Below are 24,342 nucleotides of genomic sequence, written 5' to 3'. Positions count from 1 at the left end.
CTGGGTACTCATTTTAGTGACCTTGGAAGGATGCAAGCCTGAGTTGATCCTGAGCTAGATCCTTGGCTAGTATTGAACTTGCAACCTTATGGCTTTGAGTGAGTGGCTGCAGTATAGGCATTTAACCACTGTGCCACCAGAGCTCCTCAACAGCTCTTTCTGTTACCGTCCACTTATGCAGCCCCTGGATCACTAAAATGTCTCCATGGAGTGTTCATGGGTCCTGAATTGAGATCATTTTGATATGATTTTATCAATATTTCAGAAAACAAGAACAAAACCCCCAACAACTACACTCCACATTCAGCATAAAAAGTGTTAATACTTTAACAAAAAATGGAAGAGGGGGAACAGATTCACCCACCCAAGCTCAGCGCTGTCAGTGTTTATTTTTTAAAAGTCCATGTTTTAATCCCTGTATGCTGTTAATTCGGGATGTCCCTTCCTTTTTTCCCCTGAAATATTCCTCATTTTCAACACCCTTCTACACTTTTCCCCTGCATTCCTGTCTATCTCCCTGGTACTAAGGCACACTCCTTCACATTCTAAATTTCTTCACTTCTGAGACTCTAGAACAGAGCAATGAACATGCACTTGGAGTAGAGCAACCTCATGAGCACCATGATTACTAATGGATGATGATGTAAATCCATTCAAATAAAAAAGTACTGCTAATCACAATAATCCTAGAGTAAATTGTACCTCCCCCTGACCTGTCACAGCAGTCTGTTTCTTGGAAGGTGCTGTACAAACAGAGAAATGGACTGATAAAATACAATCCCAGAAAGTCTGCAGGCATGTATTGGGGGACAGACAATTCTTGTCAAATCATAGAATCATATAGTTGATAGAGACAACAAGAGCCATCCAGTCCAATCACCTGCCGTGGAGGAAGACACGGTCAAAGCACTGCCAACAGATGGTCACCCAGTCTCTGTTTAAAAACCAGCCCAACCCCTTACCATTCTCCAAGGCAGCTTGTTCCACTATCAAACAGCTCTTATTATCAGGAAATTCTACCTAATGTTTAGGTAGAATCTCTTTTCTGCAGTTTTCACCCATTGCTCCATGTCCTAGTCTCTGGAAAGCAGAAAACAAGCTTGCTCCATCCTCAATATGACATCTATTCAAATATTTAAACTTGACTGTCATGTCACCTCTTAACCTTTTCTTCTCCAGGCTAAACATGCCCAGCTCCCTAAGATGCTCCTCATAAGGCACGGTTTCCAGACCATTCACCATTTTGGTTGTCCTCCTCTGGACATGCTTCATCTTGTGAACATCCTTCTTGAATTGTGGTGGCCAGAACTGGACACAGTATTCCAAGTGAAGTCTGACAAAGCAAAATAGAGTGGTACTATTACCTCCCTCAATCTAGACACTATAGTCCTATTGATGCAGCCTAGAATTGCATTGATTTTCTTAGCTGCTGCATCACATTGCTGATTCGTGTTCAGCTTGTGAACCACACAGGCTGCATCCGCATTGCAGAAATAATCGGGGTGATACCTCTTTAATTGTCTTGGTTCAATGCTGTGGAATTCTGGCACTTGTAGTTTTGTGAGACGTTTAGCCTTCTCTGTCAGATAACTCTTGATGCCACAACAAGCTACAGTCCCCAGAATTCCATAACATAGAGCCATGGCATTTAAAGTTGTTTCAATTTGGATTATTTTTGCAGTGCAGAAGCAGCCTAAGACTCCTAGATCCCTTTAGCATGTACTGTCATCAAATCAGGTTCTCTTCTATACCTATAGGTCTGTGCGTTTCATTTTTACTGCCCAAGTGTAATCTTACATGTCTCCCAACTGAAAATAATTTTATTAATTTTGGCCCAGCTTTTTAATCTGTTAAGAACATTTTGAATTCTGATCTTGGTATGTGGGTTATTTAGCTACCCCTCCTAATGTAATGTCATCTCCTAATTTGAGAAGCATGACCTCTATTCCAAACCAAACGTCACTCATCATAATTCAAACTAGAGCTAGGAAAGATTATGTTTGTGAACTATAGCTTCCAGAATCCCAAACAGGATACCTACCTTTTACTGCCTGAAAACTTGCACAAACATTTCTCTCTTGCACTGCCAAACTTTCACAACTATTTGTTCACCCACCCCCACTGCCAGTGAAGCCACAGAATATATGGTCCCTAGTTTCTGGTTATAGCAGTGGATTGCAATTCACCCACCCAGCCTTCACAAACCATTAAACAAAAGGGCCTGTTCCTAAATGCCTGATTTTTGTTTTGTTTTTGTTTTGTTTTTCACTTTATGGGCCAAGGATGAATGTACTTATTCACCAAAGTCCGGTGGTTCTTCAAAGTTAATGGCTGAAGTCAGATGCTGAGGGTATGTGTGCATGCATACACATACTCTCACAAAGACCATTCTTGATTGATTTGCATTAGAGGAGTTAAAGCATTTCAGGTGTTTGAAAGCATTTTAACACTTGTAACCGGAGGATGCTCAACACCTCAGAGTCAATCAAAGTGCTTTTGCAGTAGGTCACAAATATCACTGTAATGTCTGTGCATAAATGGTAATGAGAAATCCCAGCAAGCACGAAGATGGAGGTGCACTTGAGGCTAGCTGGTGGGAAGCTAAAAGCAGTAGGCAGTCTAATCATCCTCCAATTTTTTTTTTTACTACAAATCTCATCATCCTGAACACTGATCATGCAGGCTAAATCTAATAGGTGTTATCCAAAACATCCAGAGGACACCAAGTCTGGCAGCCTGTTAGTGGCATATGTAGGCGTATGTCAGTTTATGCCTCTATATATCATTTTTGTTCAATGCAGAACAACTTCCTCCAAGATGTACTGCAGAGCCACTGCACCCCATGACCATTCCATGACTGATTGGAGAATTGTCGGGGGGAGAACCAGAGAGGTTCCTGGTCATATCCCTGTAGCCAGCTGTGAAATGACTGCATAATCTGCTCAGACCTCCAGAGGACCCTGGGAGAACTCAGCAAATTATGTAAACATTTTGCATCTGGCTTCATGGACATAGGCAGACACTTTTCCTATCTCCTCTTCCCAGACAGACATGGAATGGTCTTGTGAGGGGCTGCAACAGATTTTCAGTCTAGGGCAGTGATTCCTAAACTTTGGTCCTCCAGTTTTTTTGGACATCAATTCTCAGGAGTCCCAGCCAGTTTGGCCAATACTAAGGAACCCTGAGAGCTGAAGTCCAAAACATAGCATTAGCATGGCATGTACCGTGAACTCAGCACTCTCTAAGCAGTTTACAATATGTAAGCTAATAGCTTCCAACAAGCTGGGTACTCATTTTACCAACTTACAAAAGGATGGAAGGCTTAGTCAACCTGGCATTGAACTCACCACCTTGTGAATCTGAAGTTTATCGCACAGGGGCTCAGGGAACAGTCGGAGAACAGAAGGGAAGGGGCCAGGAACGAGTGTGGAATGAGTGGGGGGATGCATTTTACCGCACGCAGAAGTCCCTCACTTGTTCCGTTCCATTCCCCATCCATCCCAGAGGGGGCGATTTTTGAGAACTGTTCAAAACAGTTCTCAAAATTCTCCTCCTCTCTGGAATGGACTGGGAACAGAGCAAGTAAGGGACTTCCTTGTGTGCAGTAAAATGCATCCCCCACTTGTTCCATTCCTGGCCCCTTTTGGACCATTCTCCGACTGTGCCAGGAGCCTGTGCGATAAACTTCATCATCTGGCCTCAAAGAGAGAGAAAGGCCAGTCAGCTCCATCAGACCTGGCCCAAAGTAAGAAGAAGATCCCTCCCTCTTTGTCATCTGACATCATCTGTCCTCAGAGGGAGAGAAAGGCCAGACAGGTTCATCAGGCCTGGCCCAAAATAAGAAGCCGAGCCCTCCCTCCAGTCCAACCGCCATGGTCCAGGCTTCGGAGGGAGAGAAGAACCACTGGACTTATTCCCCTTCCCACTGTCATTCTCTTCTCCTTTTGTGTTATGTCTTTTTTAAATTGTAAGCCTGAGGTCAAAGAAATGTCTATTTAACTATCTGTAAGCTGCTCTGAGAGCCTTTCTGTCTGAAGAGTGGGGTATAAATACAGTAAATAAATAAATAAATTGTGGCTGTAGTACCAGCATTTAACCATTGTGCCACCAGGGCTCTGGAGGACTAAAGGACTGGTCTAGGACTTAGCCAACTATAATATAGTTCTACATGAAGAATTCTTCACTATACAGGATTCTCACTAAAGGTGCCTGCTCCATATTAAGGAAATTGCATTTCATGGGTTGCATCTATCCTGAGAATTTTTTAGGCCCCCAAACAGTAGATATTTAGTAGACCTCTTCACCAGCTTCATCAACTCTAGTAGCAATATTGTCAGATGTGCAATAATATCATCCATGGCTGAGCAGCCTCAAAACTGGATTCCCATAACCCTCTGTCTGTCAGTCTACCCCCCTCCCCCCCCCCCAAAAAAAAAAGTACATGGAAATCTGAACTGGAATGATAACTTCAAGAAACTTTACGGAGCATATGGTGCTATCTTGATTGGCTAGCCATCTTTCTGAAAGGATCTCAGATGGACTGGGGTAGCTCAGGCACCGTCTGTAGGTTATTTAACTGTTTTTGTCTTAGATGTTGTTATCAACTTCATATTTGTTTGGGTTTTTTAAGACAAAAAGACATAGGAATATATGTTTCTAATAAAGAAGTAAATAAATAGTTTTCTCCAGTTAAACTCCCCAGGAGGCAGGTTGTTGTTGGCTTTTTTTTCACAACTGTATTCTGCCTCTCTGTTAGAGATGTTGGGCTGCATGAGTACCTGGCTGCATTTGTGTCATTTGCTGACAGGAACAAACAGGGTTTGATAAAAACAAATGGATGAAACTAATGTGGAAGTTTGAGTGACTGGGGTAATATATATGCAATTGTGCTGCAAAGCTAAAATGAAGATGCTTCCTGATGCATAATATATGTGAATCCTGTGAAGATGTTTACAGTAGGAGAGGGAATCGTGTAACTCCCCACCGCCACTTGATATTGTTGAATTGCAATTTCCAGCAGCTCTAACCAGCATCTCCAGTGATGATGCATGTCAGGAGTTGCAGTTCAAAAACATCCAGAGCCCCGTATTATTCCCATTTCTGTTTTAAAGTATGATAGAAGAGTCAAAACTCCAATGCTGAACCCCACATTCACATACCTCTACTCTCCTCTCACTTGTGTTTTCCTAGCAGACAAAAACAATTGTCAGCAAGGCTTAATTAGAATGAGAGCCGAGCTCCACAATCTGTTTTCAGTGCCATAGGTCAGGGTTGTAGAGTATACAAAAGTGAATATAAATATATTTCCTCAGGATGCAAATAACATTTACATTTTTTCTCAGTCTTAATAAGTAAGGGTATGTTGACACAACAAGGCTACCTATCAAAAATTGTCAGCAACGGTACAGTTGTTTTGGAAATTTCATGCAGGGGTTCTTCTTGCACTAGAACCCCAAAACCAAAACCATCTATCTCCGAACTCAAACAGGTACACATCAGTGGTTAAATCTGTCTCTAGTGATTATTATGTTTTGTGCTACTCCACAAACTTCATTGACATGAAGATCAGAAACAATGTGAGCAGTGACTCTGTGTTATTTCACTATTGTTGAACCTCAAGTTGAAGTGCTTTCTTAGCCCTGAGAATTTTGAGGCCTTCCAGCTTCTTAGGCTCAGCACTGTTCTGAAAGGGCATCAGCATAAGATTGGATGCTATAGTACTGCCAACATTTTATGTTATCCATGATATACTTCTGTTACGAATGTCAGGCTAATACAGTGGTTCTCAAACAGTGGGGCAAGGTCCCCAGAAGGAGTGCGAGGGAAGAATGATACTTGAAGGCCCTGATCTCCCTCCTTCCTCCTTCTCTTCTTCCTAAGCTACTTATGTCTTGGAGGGTAAGAGAAAGGCAAGGAGGGTGCTTGGAGCCTATGCCTGAGGGAGGAGAATGAGGGAAGGAGATCTATTTCATTATAAAATGTAAAAATAAGAATATATGTGAATGTGTGAACAAAATATGCACACTAAACAAACAAAATGTTTTTATTCATATACTATGTTGAGTGGGGGGGGATGGCATCCACATGGAGATGTAAAGGGAGTCACAGGGGCAAAAAGTTTAAGAACCACTGGGCTAATAAATACATCCCTTCATCTCAGCGATTCAAGTGTCTTCCACACTTTAACTTGTTCCATATTCTGAATACACGCCATGCCTCTCTCTATTGGTTCAATGGTTTATGTAGCAAAGGATGTTGTCCATGAAGAACAGTTAAAAGGTTTCCAGTGCTGTTAATTTGTTTGCACCTTTCTTTGGTCCATATGTTCCTGACTGATGTCTTTTACCACTCTGTGATGAACTGTCTGTAGATGTTTGTGCCAGCTCCTTCCATCTTTCCCTTTCATGACATTAATATCTTTGTTTGGACTGTCCTTGGTCCCGTCCACACTACACAATTACAGCACTATGACATCACATAAATTGCCAGGATTGGATCCCATGGATTCTTGGGATTTGTAGTTTGGTGAGTGAGAAGAACACTCTGCCTGAAAATCCCCTAAACTTCAAATCTGAACATTCCACAGGATGTCACATGGCAATTAAAATGAAATCAGAGTGCTACAATTGTCTAGTGCGAAAGATTGCCTAGACAGGATGAAGTGAGCATGACTTATGGTTGTCCTACCTTTTTCAATAGAGATAGTTTTCTTGTGTGCCTTCCAGTCATTTCCAGCCTATGGCAACCCTAAGGAGATGTTATCACAAGGTTTTCTTGGCAAGAGTTGTTCAAGGGGGGGGGGGGGGTTCCCTTTGCCATCCTCTAATGCTGCATAACTTGCCCAAGGTCTCAGGGTTAGGGATTGTTTATTGTTGTTTATTATTCAAGCCTCATCACTAGTATCTCTGTATCATGTTTCAACCGTAAAACAACATTTTTGTTCCAAAACATTTTATCATGTGGGACCAAAAAATAACACACAGCTTAATGGACTGTCCTGGCAGAGGTGTAGGGGTGTGTGTGTGTGTGTGTGTGTGTGTGTGTGTGTGGTGTTTGTCCATGGGCAAAAGTTATGCATAGGCCTAATTGTAGGTCTAATTTTGGGAGAATTCAGCAACAAATCATAACTTAGAGATATCAGCATATAATATCAAGTAGATGAGAGTTAATGACACAAAAGAAAGAAGGAGAAAAAGAAAGGGAAAGGGAAAAGGAGATAGATTAATAGTGGCAAAGTCATTTGCAAAGCAGATTGGAAATCATTCTAGTAGACTTTATAAAACCCAGCCAAGTAAATCTTATTAAAATGTGTTGTGATATAAAAGCATCATCCTTGTCATTGCCGTGACAAATATCAAATATTTATATGTTAAGGATCAAGTAGCTAGATACAAAGAACAAAAGAAAAGAAAAGGGGGGAAGACCTAAATATAGTCCTTTCTTAGTATCATATGAGTTTGAATTTCTTCAGAACAAAATTTCTCTTAAACTGTCATTACAGTCATGAAGAAACTTTTGCCTGAAAATGGATTGCTGTTGTTGTGTGCTTTTAAGTTGCTTCTTACCTATGGCGACGCTAAGACAAACCTATCACAGGTTTTTTTTTTCTGGGGCTGAGAGTGTGTGACCCACCCAAGGTCACCCAGTGAGTTTCCATGGTCTCCAAAGCCATAGTTTGGAGCTCAAACCACTACACAATGCTGGTTCACTCTGGACATATGCCCCCAAATGCTTCTAATGGTTGGTTGCAAAGCAAGGCTTATCCCTTTTTTGACCTTTTCAGAAGAGCTTTTGCATTTTGCCACAAAGGTTTAAGGGAAGAAAAAGAAATATGACTAAATACTGTCAGCAATGTGTTTGTGTGTAAGTAAGCAAGTAAAAAGGAAGGAAGAGGGTGTGAGACAGAGTGGCCTCATAGTCTGGCATTCCTGGGCAGCTGCCAGAGCTCCAGCAGACTTTCAGAGCCCACTCCAAGCAACACTAGGCATAAGAGCCTAGCTGCCATCTTAATTTACCCCAATGCCTCCCACCAGTATCCCATGAAGGAAAATCATCGTCATGAATGTACGTGAGAATAGCTGCTGTGATAAATACGGTGCTGTGTGGTACTTCTTCACCATGTAGAGCTTTTCAAGCTCTGGAATAATCAATGTTAAATTAATTGACAATCTAAATAATTTGTCTCTTTATGCAGAAGAAAAATTGGAATATGGTGCTTAAAATATTCCTATGGTAGCTTGACGTGAGGCATTTTGTTTGTAGTGTTCTGTTTATACATTGTTTTTAATGCTTTTTCCTTTATTAAAAAAAAGTGAAAATCACCCCTCAGATTTCTGTTGGTTCTGTTTGTTGGTAGTTTTTTCTTCTTCTTCCTCAGATCACATAGTAAATTTGGAAAAGAAGATGTGTATAGGGAACTTGGTCTAATGGGGGTGGGGGAATTGAACCAGTTTTTCTCAAGTGTTGTACTCCTGATCACCCATGATTTGCCCTTCCCACATGTATTGAAAAACATGTAGAATGTAGTCGTGCTTCTGGACCTGATGCTTTCATTCATGATTGGCTGTCAAAACCATTATGGATTAACCAATTTATGATTTCTAAGCACAGTCCAGCATCATCACTCATATACTCTGGACTGCTATGCACTAGACACCCCACTCCACCCCACAACTCTCCAAGAATTGAAGTCTAAAGCAGATAGTGAAAATAAACCATTAATTAAAACAGTACAGGGCTGCCATAAATGGTTATTATGGAGGTTTTTGGCCTGGTGTGTCACAAGTTATCCAGTCCCGAATACATTAGTAGAAGTGGGATTTTCATGAAATGGACAAACATGCAGCAAAATGTTTGAAAGTGTAGCCAAAAAGCTTCACACATTCTATGTCAAGAGCTTTTTGAGAGACCCTCAGAACAATAACAGTGGACATATCTCCCAGGAAGACACATAATCTTTATTCATACATTTTCATCCCATTAATGTGAAGGAAGTGGATTTACACTTGTTGTCCATGCGCCCTTCTTTAACACAACTGTTGGCCATGCCTCTGGCAGATGAATGGCAATTGTATATCTATGGTGAATAGCTCCAAGTTTCTATTTAAGGGGAAGAGCCCCATGGACATATAGTTCAAGACTCCTTTCTCATTATGTAACAGTAAGGCTAGTAGGGAAAATTCATCGGGTTTGCATTTTCCTATAATCATATTCTTTAAAAAACAAAAAAATCAAGTTTTTTTGTCTTGAATATGTAATTTGTTCAGTTTGGAAAATTCTTCAAAAATGGAGTAAAACAAAATTCCATCCATCTGCACTAAACAAATTCACTAGACACACACAGCTGATCTCAGTATGGAGAGGGCCATGTTATACCAGTATGCCATTTAGGTATTAAAGAGGCTTGCCATAATTTAGCATTCACATTGCTGAATACAGACTGAGTCAAACTTACTTTTAACAAGTTGAGACAGGGACGGGACATATGTGGCACTCCAGCTGCAATTGTCTATGCTAGTTAGAACTGGTAGGGAGATGCAGTGCAGCCCTGAGGTGGTGGTTTCAGATTTACTTAGAAGCTTACTTATTTGCTCATTTGTTTAATCTCAAATTCTATCCATCTGGAATGTGGAATTCAGAAAATTCTTGCAAATAATAAATTGAAGTGAACCCCCCCCCCCCCCATTCCTTCTGGCTAGTATGAGCATATCTAGTAGGCATGTCAGTGTCTGCAATTCTGCTTCTCCCTCAAGCATTGTCTGAGGAAGAAGTCACATAAAAACTTGCTACCACTGTAGAGTTGACTTGCCATCTGTAGCAGTAGCTTTGCATTACAGGGAAGGCAAAGAGCATTGTGGAGTGCATTCTCTGTTCACACAGGACAATGGAGGGCCTAATTGGTCTCAGACAGCAATGTTAAGCACTGATGGTGGTCCTTGAGAAAACTAACACTGCTTGTTAATATCATAGTATACTACTGTTCACTTTGGAGGGGGAAGATGCATACCTGATGTTTAAACCCTGCCGTTTTGTGTGTGGAAGAAAATTGGTTCAGCCTGAGAATACATCAAGTCCAGCAAGGCTATTGAGGTCATGAATGCCAACGTCTTCTACTTCTTTGCAAAAAGCATTTTTATCACTTTTTAATGTTATTTAGTAGGCACATGTGTGGTACTCTAAAAAGATTTATTATATAAGTATGCCAGGCTACACTTGTCTTGTTAGGGAACAGCTTCAGGGCCATTTTGAAGACAGCCATGTATCTCTCTGTACACGTTTAAAAGCCTTAAGTGAAAACATGAGCTGTCATTGTAATGCAGTCAGTTGTTCTTTACTCAGTTACTCAAAGTATCTACTCTAATTATTGATTTATCTTTTCTTTCTTTCTTTTTTAAGAAAAACAAGAAGAGCCCAAAAAACAAACATACACTGAGACACAGGACGAAGTACATGAAAAGTATGAATGTCTCATTTTATACTGGTAGGTGGTTCTCTCTTTTTTCTGCTTTTGATTCCCCATACATTTTTAGTAGTAAAATTGATAAGTGCAGATACTTATCATGGCAACTTGAAAAGCTAATTTCACAAGGAGAATCCAAAAATATTGGTAGCTGTGTTATTCATACCATTCAACGGTCCAGATTTGGCCAGGACAGTCCTCTTAATCCTCAGTTGTCCCCCTTTTTCAGTGACTTTTAAAATGTCCCTGTTTTTCTCTCCTCTTTCCACTTTCCTCCCTTCTCCTTGGCTGACTTGCTCCAAAATGACTTTAAAGTCCAAGGGTAGTTTGCAATCAGTTAATTCTGCATGGGATAAGAGGACAGGCGAGACACGACAGTATCTTGTCCTTCCCTGTCAATTCAGTCAAAAGCAAATCACTTCTTTTCTAGCTTGTATAGTCTTCTGTTTTATCAGCTTTTGCCATCTTGACCACACTCTGATATTGTGTGGCCACTTGTGTCTCAATTTTCATCTCTGAATTGTTGGAGGGTATCATTGTCCCATTTCAACCAACCTGTTCTCACTGTTTTATCTCCACTAAGAGCAGGTCTGTGGTGAAGCTTGGACCATTAAAGACCAAGCTGCCCCCCAAATACTTTGCATTGCTCATGGAATAGCTTATAGCAATAATCGATTGTTGTGGAAATCCCTCTGTTGTGACCTACACTGTGAGGATTGCAGCTATGCTAAGTGAGAGAACAGGGAAAGCTGAGAAGGGCTAGAAGGTGTTGTCATTGTCCTTACCAGTCAGGAGCCCTTTCACAAAGTACAATTATAGCATGAGGGTTCCACTTCAACTGCCATGGTAGCATTCTGTTGAATCTTGTGATCTGCAGATGAAGTAAGTGCCTTTCCAATTCTCAATGAGAGAGAACTAATTGAACCCCAACACCCCATGACTCCACAGGGTGTAGCCATGGCAGCTAAAAATGGAATAGGGATGTAATTCTTAACCAATTCTTGATGAAAACAACAATAAATGTTCTTCCTTCTGTGAGAAAGTCTTTAAATATAGTGCAGTCTTTAATGACTATTCACAATTTGGGACTTATTTTGCACAGTGATATCACTAAGGTTGGCATCACCTGTCACCCTGCCCCCATTAACCTCCTCCCATACCACACCATACAGAATGCTTACTAATGTTAACACTAGAACACTGCAAAATATTGCTGTTTAGAAAAATGAGTTTGATGCAAGCCTTTAATTCAATCCATGGTGAATATGTTGGTCACATAAAAACCCATGTTGGATGTTTCTGTTTTTCTGTTATTTTGCCATTGGTGTGTATTGTTCATCTTATTTAGCTGTTTCTTTAAAAGGAGCTTCTTTAAGGAAGCACAGGGTACAAGTGTAATTTAAAAATAAGTTCAGTTCTACAGAGAGGACAAATGATGTGCAAATTTCTTTGCAGTAGGTTGATACTGAAGAAGAGCTCCACGGTTTGTTTTTGCTGTTTCAAAATGGCTAGTCTCTTCTGTGGTGTAAAAGGATGCATTCAACAAATCTTCTTCTGTGCTTGTAGTTCTCCTGTGTATACACATCCCTTCTTTTGGATTCACTGATACAGTGCATATGATGTTTGAACAGCAAAGCTGAACTATGTCAAGTAATGATGTAGAAGCAGTGCAGTCTGTTGGAAATTTCTCCACCATCACCTCTAGTGAAAAGAAAAGAAATCTAAACTCCAAAGGCAAAGCTAAGACAGGCAATATTATCTAATGCATTTTGAATCTGTTTCTTTATAACCTGGAGCTGTGAAGCAGCTGCTGTCAGAGCCTTAGAATAATAGTGATGGCTCAAGTTGCATTCCTTTATGGCTAAAAGGAATTCATAGGAATGTCAAAGGTGTTAGTAAGCAGACATATAATATTAGTGTCTGGGGCTGTATCACAACCTGCTTCTTCTAGTTTTTGTGTCGATGCTGATGATTGTACAAAAAGGTTAAGAGGTGTAACATATTCCATAGAAGTAGGTGATAGTGGGTGGAATTGTGCCCTGCACATTTTCTCATGAGTGCTCATATATACCAGAGACAAAAGCAGTTTAAAAAAAAAAGTCTGCTACAAAAATTGCATGACACACAGATATGACATCGTAAGATCTAATGAGTAAAGGCATATGAATTATTCTTACTATTTTGAATTCATGGCTGTTGGGGTTTTACAATAGCATTACCAGAAATTATAGTAGAAGACCTACTTTTTATGACATTGTATAAGGGGGTACTGGATGGCACCTAGGCAAAATTCTGCTTCCTAATCTATAAGGCTATAAGCTCCTCCATACCTCTTCTCTCCCTCCCCTAAAAGCATGGATTCTGCATAAGAGCACTGTGGAACATTATGCTCCACCAGCTTTACACAGGATCTTGGTCACCATTTATTTTGTAAATCTCTGTATTATAGATTTTTTTAAATGCAATATACACTCATTTTATGATCTTGAATCATTTCACCCCTGGGAGAACAGCACTTGTAGCAGCTCTGAAGGAGTAATCTCTGCCTTTCCAAATGAGCTGTTGCTTTTTAGACAGAGGAGGCAAATAATGTCTATAACATTTACTGTTCTAATTAGGATTGTGCACCCAAGAGAAGATTCAGTTTGGATCCTGTTCTGGCAGCTCAGAACGTGGGTTGCTTCATCTTGATCTGCCATGGGTATGGCCTGCTTCAGTTTAGATCGGATGGCTCATTTCACATCTGAAAATCTGATGTTCCATGAGTCCTTATTGATTATACTGGAGATATCAACAAATGGCTATACTTCTTTTACTGTTTATCAGCAGTCGGTGATTTTCAGTCATGGTATTTCCTTCTGGGTAGATGACACCTTTTCAGTTAGTTTTGTATGTTGGACATTTAAAGGGGGGGCACCTAAGTATTATGTGGAATTCTTTATGAAATTGGTTGACATGTGCATCTTCTGAGGAGAGAACGCCAGGCAAATTTAAAATGGGATTATGAAAGGGATTTTGTGTAAGGAAAATCTTTAAATTGGGGAAGAATGTTAAAGGGGGTTAATTTATGGTTTGGAGATGGCCAATCTGCATGCATTATAGATGTGCCTTTGGTAACTTGCAGTTGCTTGGTAACTTGCAGTATTTTGCACTGGGTTTATGCAAGAAGACAGACTTTATATCTTCCTGTGATCCTTTAAAATACATATATAAGAGAGAGAATGACAGAGTGCAGTGCAGTGGTTTGAATGTTGTAGTACAACTCTGGAGACCTGGATTCAAATCCCCACTTGGCCACCAAAGCCCTTTGGGTGACCTTGGGCAAATCACACACTCTCCGCTTCAGAGGATGGCAATGGCAAATCTATCTCTAAACCAATCTAGCCAAGAAAACCCCATGATAGATTTGTTTTAGGATTGCCATGGGAAAGACATGAAGACATACAACAACAAATGTATACGATGTCACAGAAACTAAATTAAATAACCTCCATACTTTCAGAACACAGGGTTACTTAGCCTGGTGATAAATAAGTAGTTAATATGTGATTGGGACAAGTAGTTTGGGCATGTGTGTGTGAAAGGTTTGAGACATTATGTTTAATTGCCAACTACAAATTGTGGCTGGAGGCAATAATGATCACCTTGTTAAATTTACTCTCTGATTGGATGCTACAGAGGTATAAAAGCCCTATACTCCAGTCTTTTGCATCCCACTTTCCCAGCTGTTATCCCATGGAGAACTTCCAAGGGAATGCCATGATTTTAAAGAAAGAGGCAGTCAGGAGTCTACCTTGAGTCTTCTGGAAACTCCGAGCTGTTTGATTCAGGAGCCCTTGTTTTGCCTCCAAAGGGTGAATAATCACTCCAAATCCACCCAATTTGGCTAAGCATTTGGGATTCATCCAAACCAAATCTGCACCCTCACTTTTAACCATTAGCACTGATTTAAGTTAAGTTAAGCCAAGTTACATTAGATCCAGAAAATGCTGTGTTCAGTGAAGGACAGGAGAGACCCTCTTATGGCTGCAGGAGTTTACCACATACTGTGCAGCTGCAGACAAGTCTACGTAAGGACCACCAAATGCAGCATTGAAACATGAATCAAGGAACATGAGAGACACTGCAGACTGGATCAGCCAGAAAAATCAGCAGTAGCAGAACACATTATAAACCATCCTGGGCATAAAATGCTGTTTGAAAACACTGAAATCCTGGACCATGCCAACAACTATCAGGTCAGAATGCACAGGGAAGCCATTGAAATCCACAAACACCTGGACAACTTCCACAGGAAAGAAGACACCCCTAAAGTAAACAAAGTTTGGCTACCAGTCTTGAAAAAATGCCAAAATCAAGACCCAGGAAATGCAGATGAAAACCACCCAGGGTGAAGGGCTTTCTCAGAAGAAAGTGGATCATTAATTATACACCCTGAGACCTTGCCATTCAACAACAGAACAATACACAAGTTCACAATGGACAATACACAGATTAACATGTAAATAACTTCCTCTCAGCCAACTGTACATATACCCCACTCTCTTCCATGCCAGCATTCTCTGAAGATGCCAACCACAGATGCTTGCAAAACATCAGGAATAAACTCTTCTAGAACACAGCCTCATAGCCTGAAAAACCCACAAAAAACTATTAGATCCATTGTCTGAGTAATTCTTACAACAGCATATTGGTTAGCTTATCTACATACTGTAAATGGAGAATGCAGGACTAATGCTAGAGGTGTTTCCATCATATGTCTATGTGATACGTTTGATATTTGACTCATTGCCATTGTAGTTCACAGCTTATCCTCTTGGTTATTATGGTGCCTTAAACTCTAACACAGGAATGGACAACACTCAAACCATTTATACCTCTCATATATGCACAGACACAGCAGTAGCAGAAGCAGTGGTACCAAAAAAGGCATACTTTAACTTATAAACAAGGTGCATGCTGCCCATGTGGCTTGTTTTACAAAGAGGTTAAAGGAGGATTTTCTGCTACTATGACACACCATCACTACTACTACTACTAACTATCCGACTAGTATTTGTTATTGTTATTAATATCATTGTCTTTCTCCTAAAACTCAAGGTAGCTTAGAATGGCAAATTGGATGGTACAATGAGACACTGTGTGTCCACCATTGAGTGCAAAGGAAGGCAATGCCTAGGACACTTTCACACCTGCATACTTTTATCATGTTTTCAGTTATTCCACTATTAGGAAAACAGGGTCAAGGCAAGCTATGTTTCTATTGAGAAATTGTGAATTTATTAAGCAGGTTCCTGTGAATCATGGTGTTAATTAATCATCTGGGGAGGGGATGTTGCAGTACAAACTGATTATGTAGTTGGCAACCTGGATTTCTACTATTTCTATTTCTGTGCTTTAAAAAAAAACAACACAACTCATATTGCTAGATGCTGGCAGCACTCGCAGGCATACCAAGCACTTGCATGCTTTTCCCTCCACTGCTATTGTTTTTGACAGTTTCTTTCAGAAATAGGTCAAAACCATAGTCATTTAGTAGCTTATATTTCTTCACCCACCCAATGACCTTGCACCTCTATTCTACATAATTTGCTTTCTGATTATTAGGGTACAGTGCCACACTCCCCATTTTTATAAGGCTATTTTTATTTTGTTTTGTTATGTTTTATTGCTTTAACGATACTCTTGCTCAGTAATCCCAAAATAATGTGCCAGCGATGAAGAGTGAATTAGCTCAGTAGTGACACTTGTGATTTACTCCTTAACTGCCTACAATGGATGAGGCTGCCTGCTGGTTTTCTGTATGAGTCACTGCTCTAACATTGCATCCTTCTGATTAGTATATCCTGGTGATAAGTAATTAATATGTGATTGGGATAAGTACTTCATATATTATTAGAATACATATTTAATACATTATTTTGACAAGTAGTTGATATATGATTCACATGTCAGGGATGATGGGAGTTGTAGCTCTTCACCTCTGGCTCGAACTCACCACCTTGTTACGCACCGGCGCTGACCAGTTTTGGCCAGTGGTTAAAGCTTTGCTCTAAAGCAGCAGAGTTACAGAGAATAGGCTGAAGACCCTGACAAACTCTCCAAGCCTTCTCACTCTTGCTTCCACAGAAGTCTTCCCACTTCTTCAGGATCCAGCTGGCTCTTGTATCTTCACTCAAGACACCAGACAACTCAGTAGTCTTATATAAAAGATCTACTTTATTCTACTATATACAGCTCCAAAACTATCCAACGCTCCAATAATACTCCTCACTACTACCCACAAAATACATTGGGATTCATAGCCATTATTATAGCCCTTGGAAAACACCACCCACTCTTGTCAGTTTCCACCCAGTGGGCGTGTACAACCATTTTCATTGGTTCTCTTGGTTCATCCCACAATTAATGATTTTATCATCTCACCTTGTCCACTTTAACAATTCTCAGGTGTGTTCAATTATCCACTTTGCATTTCTGTCCTTGGCATTTAGGACTTGCTAAATACATTACTTTTTACACCTGTGTGGCTTCTAATTGCTTTTGCTGAGTCATCCTGACTCTCACATACATGTTTTATTTCTTTCACTGTATATCCCATGTTGCTTTTTCCTGCTCTTCCTCCTCCTTTTTACAGATATTATTTTTTGCATATCTTAAAAAATAAGACATCAGCAGTGGATCAATCCAGACTAAATAGGTAAGGTCCCATTGAAATCAATGGGACATATGCATGACCAAATTTGCACATTGATTTCAGTAAGTTTTGAGTACCACCAGCTTAGCCAAGAGTTCAGTTCACAGCTTTTGAATGTCCATGCTTTATGCCCTGTCCTTTCCTTTGTTATGAAGAACATGAATAAGTCCAAATGACCTCAGGGAGAGCCTTTTCACTTAGGGAAGGCATCATTGCATTCATATTTTCCCATAGATGTCTCTGGCTGTCCATTGTGGATAAAGAATAATGGACTGGACAGTTGTTGTTGTTAACTGCCTTTAAGTCAATCTTGGCTCATGGCGACCCTGTGGATGAGACATCTCCAAGACCGCCTGACCTCCACTGCTCTGTTTCATTCCTGCAACCTCCTTAATAGAGTCCATCCATCTGGCATGTGGCCTTCCTCTCTTCCTACTTCCTTCCACCTTTCCCAGCATTATTGTCTTTTCCAGTGAGTCCTTCCTTCTCATGTATCCAAAGTATGACAGCCTCAGTTTGGTCATCTTGGCTTTCAGGGACGTTTCTGGCTTGATCTGCTCTGGGACCCATTTATTTGTCCATGGGGTCCTGAACACTCTTCTCCAGCACCACATATCAAACAAATGGACTTTCTCCCTATCATCTTTCTTAACTGTCCAGCTCTCACATCCATACCGAACAGACCCACATGGATTTTTGTATGTTACCATGACAATTTATAACACTGGCAAGTAGTAATATAGATGAAAACATCACTGTGTAGTCAAATAATAATAATAATAATAATAATAATAATAATAATAATAATAATAATAATAAGTTTTATTTATAAACCACTTTTCCGCAGTGATCAAAGTGGTGTACAGGTAAAAATTGCAATGACAGAGTAGATAATACAGAATAAAAATTGCAATACATATATAAAATATCCTCCAACTGTGAGGGATAGTCCCGGTTAATCCTCTGTTGTCCCACTTTTTCAGATGTTTTTAAAATGTCCAAGTTTATCTCTCCTCCCTTTGTCCTCAGCTTTTTTCAATTGGTGCAAACTGAGTTCAAAATGCAAACATAATTTGGATTCAGTTAATTCAGGAAGGGAGAGAGGAGTGGAGGGGGCAGAATCTTGCCCTTCCCACCAGTCTCAAGCAAAGGCAACTTGCTGCAATGTTGTCTAGTTTGTGTGGTTTTCCTCATTGGTCTAAAACAAACTTGAGAAATAATCCAGTGTGAGACTGCTTTAACTGACCTGGTTCAGTGCTAGGGAATTCTGGGAACAGTAGTTTTGTGAGGCATTTAACCACCTCTGCCAGAGAGCTCTGGTGCCACAACAAACTACAGTTCCCAGGATTCCCCAGCACTGAGCCAGGACATTTAAAGCAGTCTCAAAGTAGATTATTTCTGCAGTGTGTTTCGGACCATTAATAGCTTTTGCCATCTTGACTACACACTGATATTGCTTGATCATATGTCTGTCCTGGTTTTTATCTGTGAAATGTTGGAGGGTAAGTATATTAGATTAGAACAGTTCACAGACAAAAACAGAGATATAGCTGTTAATGGAATAGGGCCTAGGATGGAATTGGAAGTGAAAGGCTTGTGTGGAGTAAAACGTACAGCAAAAGGGTAATTTGTTTTCTAGTCTCATATCTCACTAGTATGTTGTGGTTATCTTTGTAAATATGAACACTATCAGAACTAGGCCCTGTTCCATCTTTTTCCCAAGGTGCCATTATTACAGCTGTTGATAATATTAATAAGCTGAACCAAGACAACTTGTAGAAAGGGGTCAGAGCTCAATAGAAGAACATAAAATTAGCAGGCAGATGGGCTCAATAAAGTTTTTCTAACATCAACAGTTTGGACTACCATTCAATACCAAGTGATGGGAGAGGTCCTTATTTCCTTGGAAGTAGGGTTGCCATATCCCGCCGGGACACCCCCCCCCCCCCACGTGACGGACGCCAGGCAGGGAAAGGAGCCTCGCCTCCGTTCCCTGCTTGGCCTCCTCCGCTGGCGAGGGAAGCGGCCTGACAGCAGGAAAGGGTCTCGCCTCGGCAAGGCCCTTTTCCGCTGCCTTGTCGCCTCCTCCGCCGGTGAGGGAGGCGGCCTGGCTCTACTCCGTCCTTCCCGGCTTCTATGGAGGCCCAAACCTCCACAGAGGCCGGGAAAGGGAGTGGGGGCCGCCCGCGATCGTCGCGATCGCCGCGATCGTGGGCGCCCTGCTCCCTCCTTCCCGGCCTCTATGGAGGCCCAAGCCTCCACAGAGGCCGGGAAAGGGAGTGGGGGCCACCCGCGATCGCCGCGATCGCGGGCGCCCTGCTCCCTCCTTCCCAGGCTTCCCTGCTGCCTGGGAGCTCCGGCCACAGGGTCCTCCAAGGCCTCTGCGAGGCCAAGGAGGCCGCTTGTCATCGCGGCGATCGCCGCGATGACAGGCGGCCCCCACGCTCCTTCCCGGCCTGGGAGCAGGCCGAGACTTCCTCCCAAGCCGGGAAGGAGAAGGCGGACAATGTTTAAAAATGTAGGACCTTTTTTTTTAATTTCCTGGCTAGGAAATTAAAAAAAAAAGTCCTACATTTTTAAACATTGTCCTACATTTGTCCCAGTTTGGAGGTCCTCAGCTATGGCAACCATACTTGGAAGTCTTATCAGTCTGACTAGGGGACATTATTGGTGCCTGGGTTTATTGCCATTTTACTTGTCAACCAATGTAATATCAAAAATTTGAAAAGGTTGGATTTTGTTTGGTCCCATGCTTTATCAGATAAATTGAAGCAGTCTCAGGCATCTTGTAATTTGTACTCTTCTAAATTGGTGCCAGAATAGCTGCAAAAGACCAAGCATAAAGTAGACTGGGGCCCAGACACATTCACCTAATCACCCCAGACTTTGCCTGCAGCTGTATCTTATGGTGCAGTCCCAGCTCGTGCATTAAATGAGCAGGGACAATTGATTTGTATAATATGATTTTGCTGGATTTTGTTTTGTTTTATTTATATATGCTTTGATTACTGTAACTCATTAGACACAGATTGTGGCATTACTAGGTTGTGAGAAACATTATTTGAACTGTGCATACATAGAATAAGTGACTGGACAAATCTGAAATCCTTATTGCTTGTGTTCCTATTAATGCTTATGGTGAAGGAGATCATTCTGCACACAGCTTGATCAGTCTGTTGAGAGGTGGACATGGGGAGTAGCTAATTGATCCAAAAGCCTGCTCCCTGCTCTTACAACTAAAATACACTAGTGCCCTTGAGAAATTCACCCAGCAGGAAGAATGGAAAATGACTCTCTGTGTGTATGGAAAGACAAGCTTTTACGGTCAATATACTTTTAATGTTCAATATGTGTATTTTTCTAACTTTGGACCCCTGATCAAAACTATAATTTCCATTATGCCAGATGCTTTTCACTACTACCACTTTACTATTTTAAAAAAAACACCAAAGAGAGAGCACAAATAAACACACAAATCCAGAGTTGAGCAATACCTTTGCACCACAGAAGTGTCCAATTCTTCAGGTATTCAGGGGGTGGGACAGAAGAAAGAAAGAAAGAAAAAAAGAAAGAAAGAAAGAAAGAAAGAAAGAAAGAAAGGGAGAAGTTGTCATTGTTGTAATAATTGGGCTTTCTTTCAGTCACAGATAAGATCTAAGGGATAGAACCTGGTTGTATGAACTGGGTTCTCTGTTTCAGTGATGGCGGTAGGCAATATGGCCATAAATTTAGATTCAGAAAGGCAAAGACATAAATTGCTTATACTGTAACATGAATGCTAGTAAATAGCACAAAATATTAGCAAGAAATAGTAGGAAGAAAGTGCAAAGGCAAGTTTACAGTTGAACATTAAGAAAAGAAAAATAACATACTCAATCAAGAAAGCCACAGCTTTCAGTCTGAACAGGGCAGTTGTTGATAGTGGGACTTGGAGGTCCCTCATATATAGCTTCACCATAAATCAAAATCAACTTAAAGGCAGTTAACAACAACAACAACATTAGCATTATTTACCTGGACGTAGGTCCCACTGTGTTTGATTCTTGGGGCAAACTGCCTAGTAAATGTGTTTGGGATTGCAGTCTAATAGTGACATCCCCTCTGTATTTACGCTGAAGTAAGGCCCACTGGAGTTACTGCCAGGTAACTATATACATATGATTGTAATCTAAATACATGATAAGGTTGTTCTTGAGTTTTTATATGACATGGATGGATAGGATAAGGACTGGTCCTCTCCTTCTCAATAAGAAAACCTCTTTTACAAAATGGGTGACACTGGTTAGCTGTTTCAGAGGGGGGAAAGCAGAGGCAAAGTGGGGATTTAAATTGTCATTACCCCATGAAAATCATGCCATTGTGATGAAGATTTTCACACACTTCACAATTAAAGAAGGCTTATCCTAGAAATAGCCAGGTAACAACAAAGCAATCACATGATTTTCCCATGATTGATTTGTTGCTGGTTATTGCCTGGTTATTGCCTAGATAAGTCCTCTTTAATTGTAACGTTGTGTGAAAATCTTCAGCACAGTCATGTGATTTTCATGGGATAATGACAGTTTAAATCCCCAATTTTCTCAGATTATCAACCTACATTATATGGGGACACTCTAGCGCTTTTCTGCACCATGGAGCTGCTGAATTTTAGTGGCACATATAGTGAATGTGGCAGGACAGTACAATACCCAGTTGGTTGTAGAATAGCCAGTGTCACCTCTCAAGCCAAAGAGGTTACACACCATTGCAAAGTGTTCACAGAATATTCTCTTGGCTATTCCTATCATTTGGCTCATGGACATGCTAATTAGATTATTTAGCTAATAGGCCAAGCACTGAAATAAAATAAAATAAAAGCAATAAAATACTGCTTTATAAGTGGTCTCAGGACACAGTTCATTTAGCAGGTCTCCAAATGGCCACTTAAAATATTATTTTTGGTGCATACACCAGTGCACTCTCAGGCTCTTATCTTTCTTTAGATATGTGGAAGAATTATGCTTTACGATAACCTTGGATGTCTGTTGATATTCATGGAACAACCATCATGCTATAAAGAATTTTATTTAAGACAGTAACTATGATTTATAGCCCTTTCCCTTTATGCTGTTAGTGTCTTTAAGCAAGGATTTGCATAAAAAGACACAGGGTGAAAGCAGAAAGAAGTAATCAGGGAGTGCTGTAATTAACTGTATGGCCCTAATTTAACTTTGAGTGTAAGTGCAAAATAAAGGAAGAGACACCCGTGTTTTAGTATTAATCTAGTGCTACTTTACATTCAGTTCCCAAGGAGGGCTGGCCCTGCTTGGCAGAATGAGTCAATGGTATCAGACAGCAAATCTTTGGGCAATGGTCAATCCTTCCCCCTTTTGGAGGACTAACTTGTATGTGATTGAGTTGTATATGTTATGCTTCCTTGCCAAGCCTCCTAAATGAACATGATTCTGAGAAATGGTAGAGAAAGTTATGCAATCACTTGCCAGGATTTAAGTAAACTTCATATACCAATCCAGTTAGCTTCTGTACATGGACATGGATTTCTGATGGGTTCTAACTTCTTGTTTGCTTTTAGCAGCAAACTGTCATAGACCAGTCCTGTTCTTCAGGTTTTAAAATTTACCTTGAATCTGTGCAATTGAAAATGGTCTTCTGAGGGAAAAGGAACATGTAATCTACTGACTTGATGTGGTTTCATTTTTACAGGCATGATTAGAGTAATCCTGGCCCTGCAGCTTGCATGCTCTCTAGTGATGTCCCGTTTACCATAGTCCATCAGACTCTGTGCACTGTGACATTTCTGTTCAGCTTACAGTAACTCTTCTGTATTTAAGCTTGATTCAGTAGCCTTTCACAACAGTAATGCAACAGTATAAAATAATCTTAATTAACTTGCAGTAAATTCCTATAAAGTAAAATTTTAAACTAAAATGGACATTCTTAGAGCCATTATGAAACATTTAATTAAAAATGTAGCTAGGAGAGAACATCATTTGAATTGGGTAAGGGAGGCTTAAAAATTTGCTCCCTGCTGTAGTACCAATTCTGTTCCCCCACCCCATCCCTTGCTTCTAAAATTACATATTGCCCAAAATCATTTGTTTCTTTGGAGGAAATCACTTTTGGATAGTATAAATTTCAGGAATGTATGGATTTCAGGTATGTATGTGGGTGCACTTTAGATTTGAAACTTGGCAGCAGTCAAATGGTTAAATCCTCCTAGTTCAGTGTTGCTCAAAGTGGTGGTCCATGGACTGGTGCCAGTCTACAGGCCATCTGTGCCAAGCCCCACAGAATGTCCCAGAAAGAAGGAAACAATTTATTATTGCTCACCCCCTGGAAAGGAGGGAGATTGCCAGGAATCTGTAGCTCCTGATAGTGGCGCTCTCTCTGAGCTCGAGATGGGGACTGGGGCAATAGGGGATGCTATTCCCAGCAGGAGTTGGCAGAGGCTCAAGCCAATGCACCCCTACCCTTTGCTGAGTGCAAGAGAGAGAAGTGCCAATCCCAGCACCTATTAAGTAATAGGTGCCAACCTAATTAGGCACTAGTTAGACACCTGTGGCCTTGAAGGAGCTGCCATAAATATCTAGGCAGTTCTCTCTCAGCCTTAGTACTGACGATTGTCTGAACTAGTTGACTGGTAGTATTCTATTGTGTACTTCTTCCCTAGCTACATTTTGAACTACTCTGTTTACTCCTGGCTGGTTCATGTACCTTCTGTAATGACTTTAAAATGACCTCCTACTCCCTGTAATGACTTGTGGATTGGCTGACAAACAACCTGATGCTTTTCCCTTCATCATGCTCAGATAATTCATGACTGACCTGGACTGGACTGACTACCCAACAGTTCTTAAATACCAGCCAACTGCTTCTTTGACAATTACTGACTTCTGTTCAGGACACAATTTATAGTCAAGGGATAAATCTGGTACCAGTGCCTGCTCCATTGGAATGGAAGTGCTGGTCCCCTACATCAGATAGCTGCCATAGCCAACATTCTGGGTCGCAATACATTTTGGTTCTCCTATATTAACTAAAAAATTGAAAAAGAGCAGAAACAATCAGCATACACTGTGTCATATAGCTCCAAGCATTTCTGTAGTTCTGATAAAATCCCTGGAGCAGGTACTGAATGTTTATTGGTTGTTACCTCTCCATCCTAAGCAGAAATGCTTATTTTACT

General features: G+C 40.7%; 1 protein-coding gene across 2 annotated transcripts in view; it reads left to right on the top strand.

The window, feature by feature from the left end:
* The window catches only part of LOC149323170 (leucine-rich repeat and immunoglobulin-like domain-containing nogo receptor-interacting protein 2), an 813,307-nt gene that overhangs the window by 440,409 nt on the left and 348,556 nt on the right, over positions 1-24,342 (top strand). For both annotated transcript variants that reach the window (XM_089510227.1, XM_089510218.1), the window contains one exon: positions 10,396-10,480. The gene's annotated coding sequence lies outside the window, so the exon portion shown is untranslated. The remainder of the gene's footprint in view (positions 1-10,395; positions 10,481-24,342) is intronic.

This window comes from Sceloporus occidentalis, unplaced genomic scaffold (genome assembly GCF_023333645.1).
Source record: "Sceloporus occidentalis isolate IW3139 unplaced genomic scaffold, rSceOcc1.0.p SCAF_1, whole genome shotgun sequence".
NCBI lineage: Eukaryota > Metazoa > Chordata > Lepidosauria > Squamata > Phrynosomatidae > Sceloporus > Sceloporus occidentalis.
This window is presented reverse-complemented; position numbering and strand designations above follow the sequence as displayed.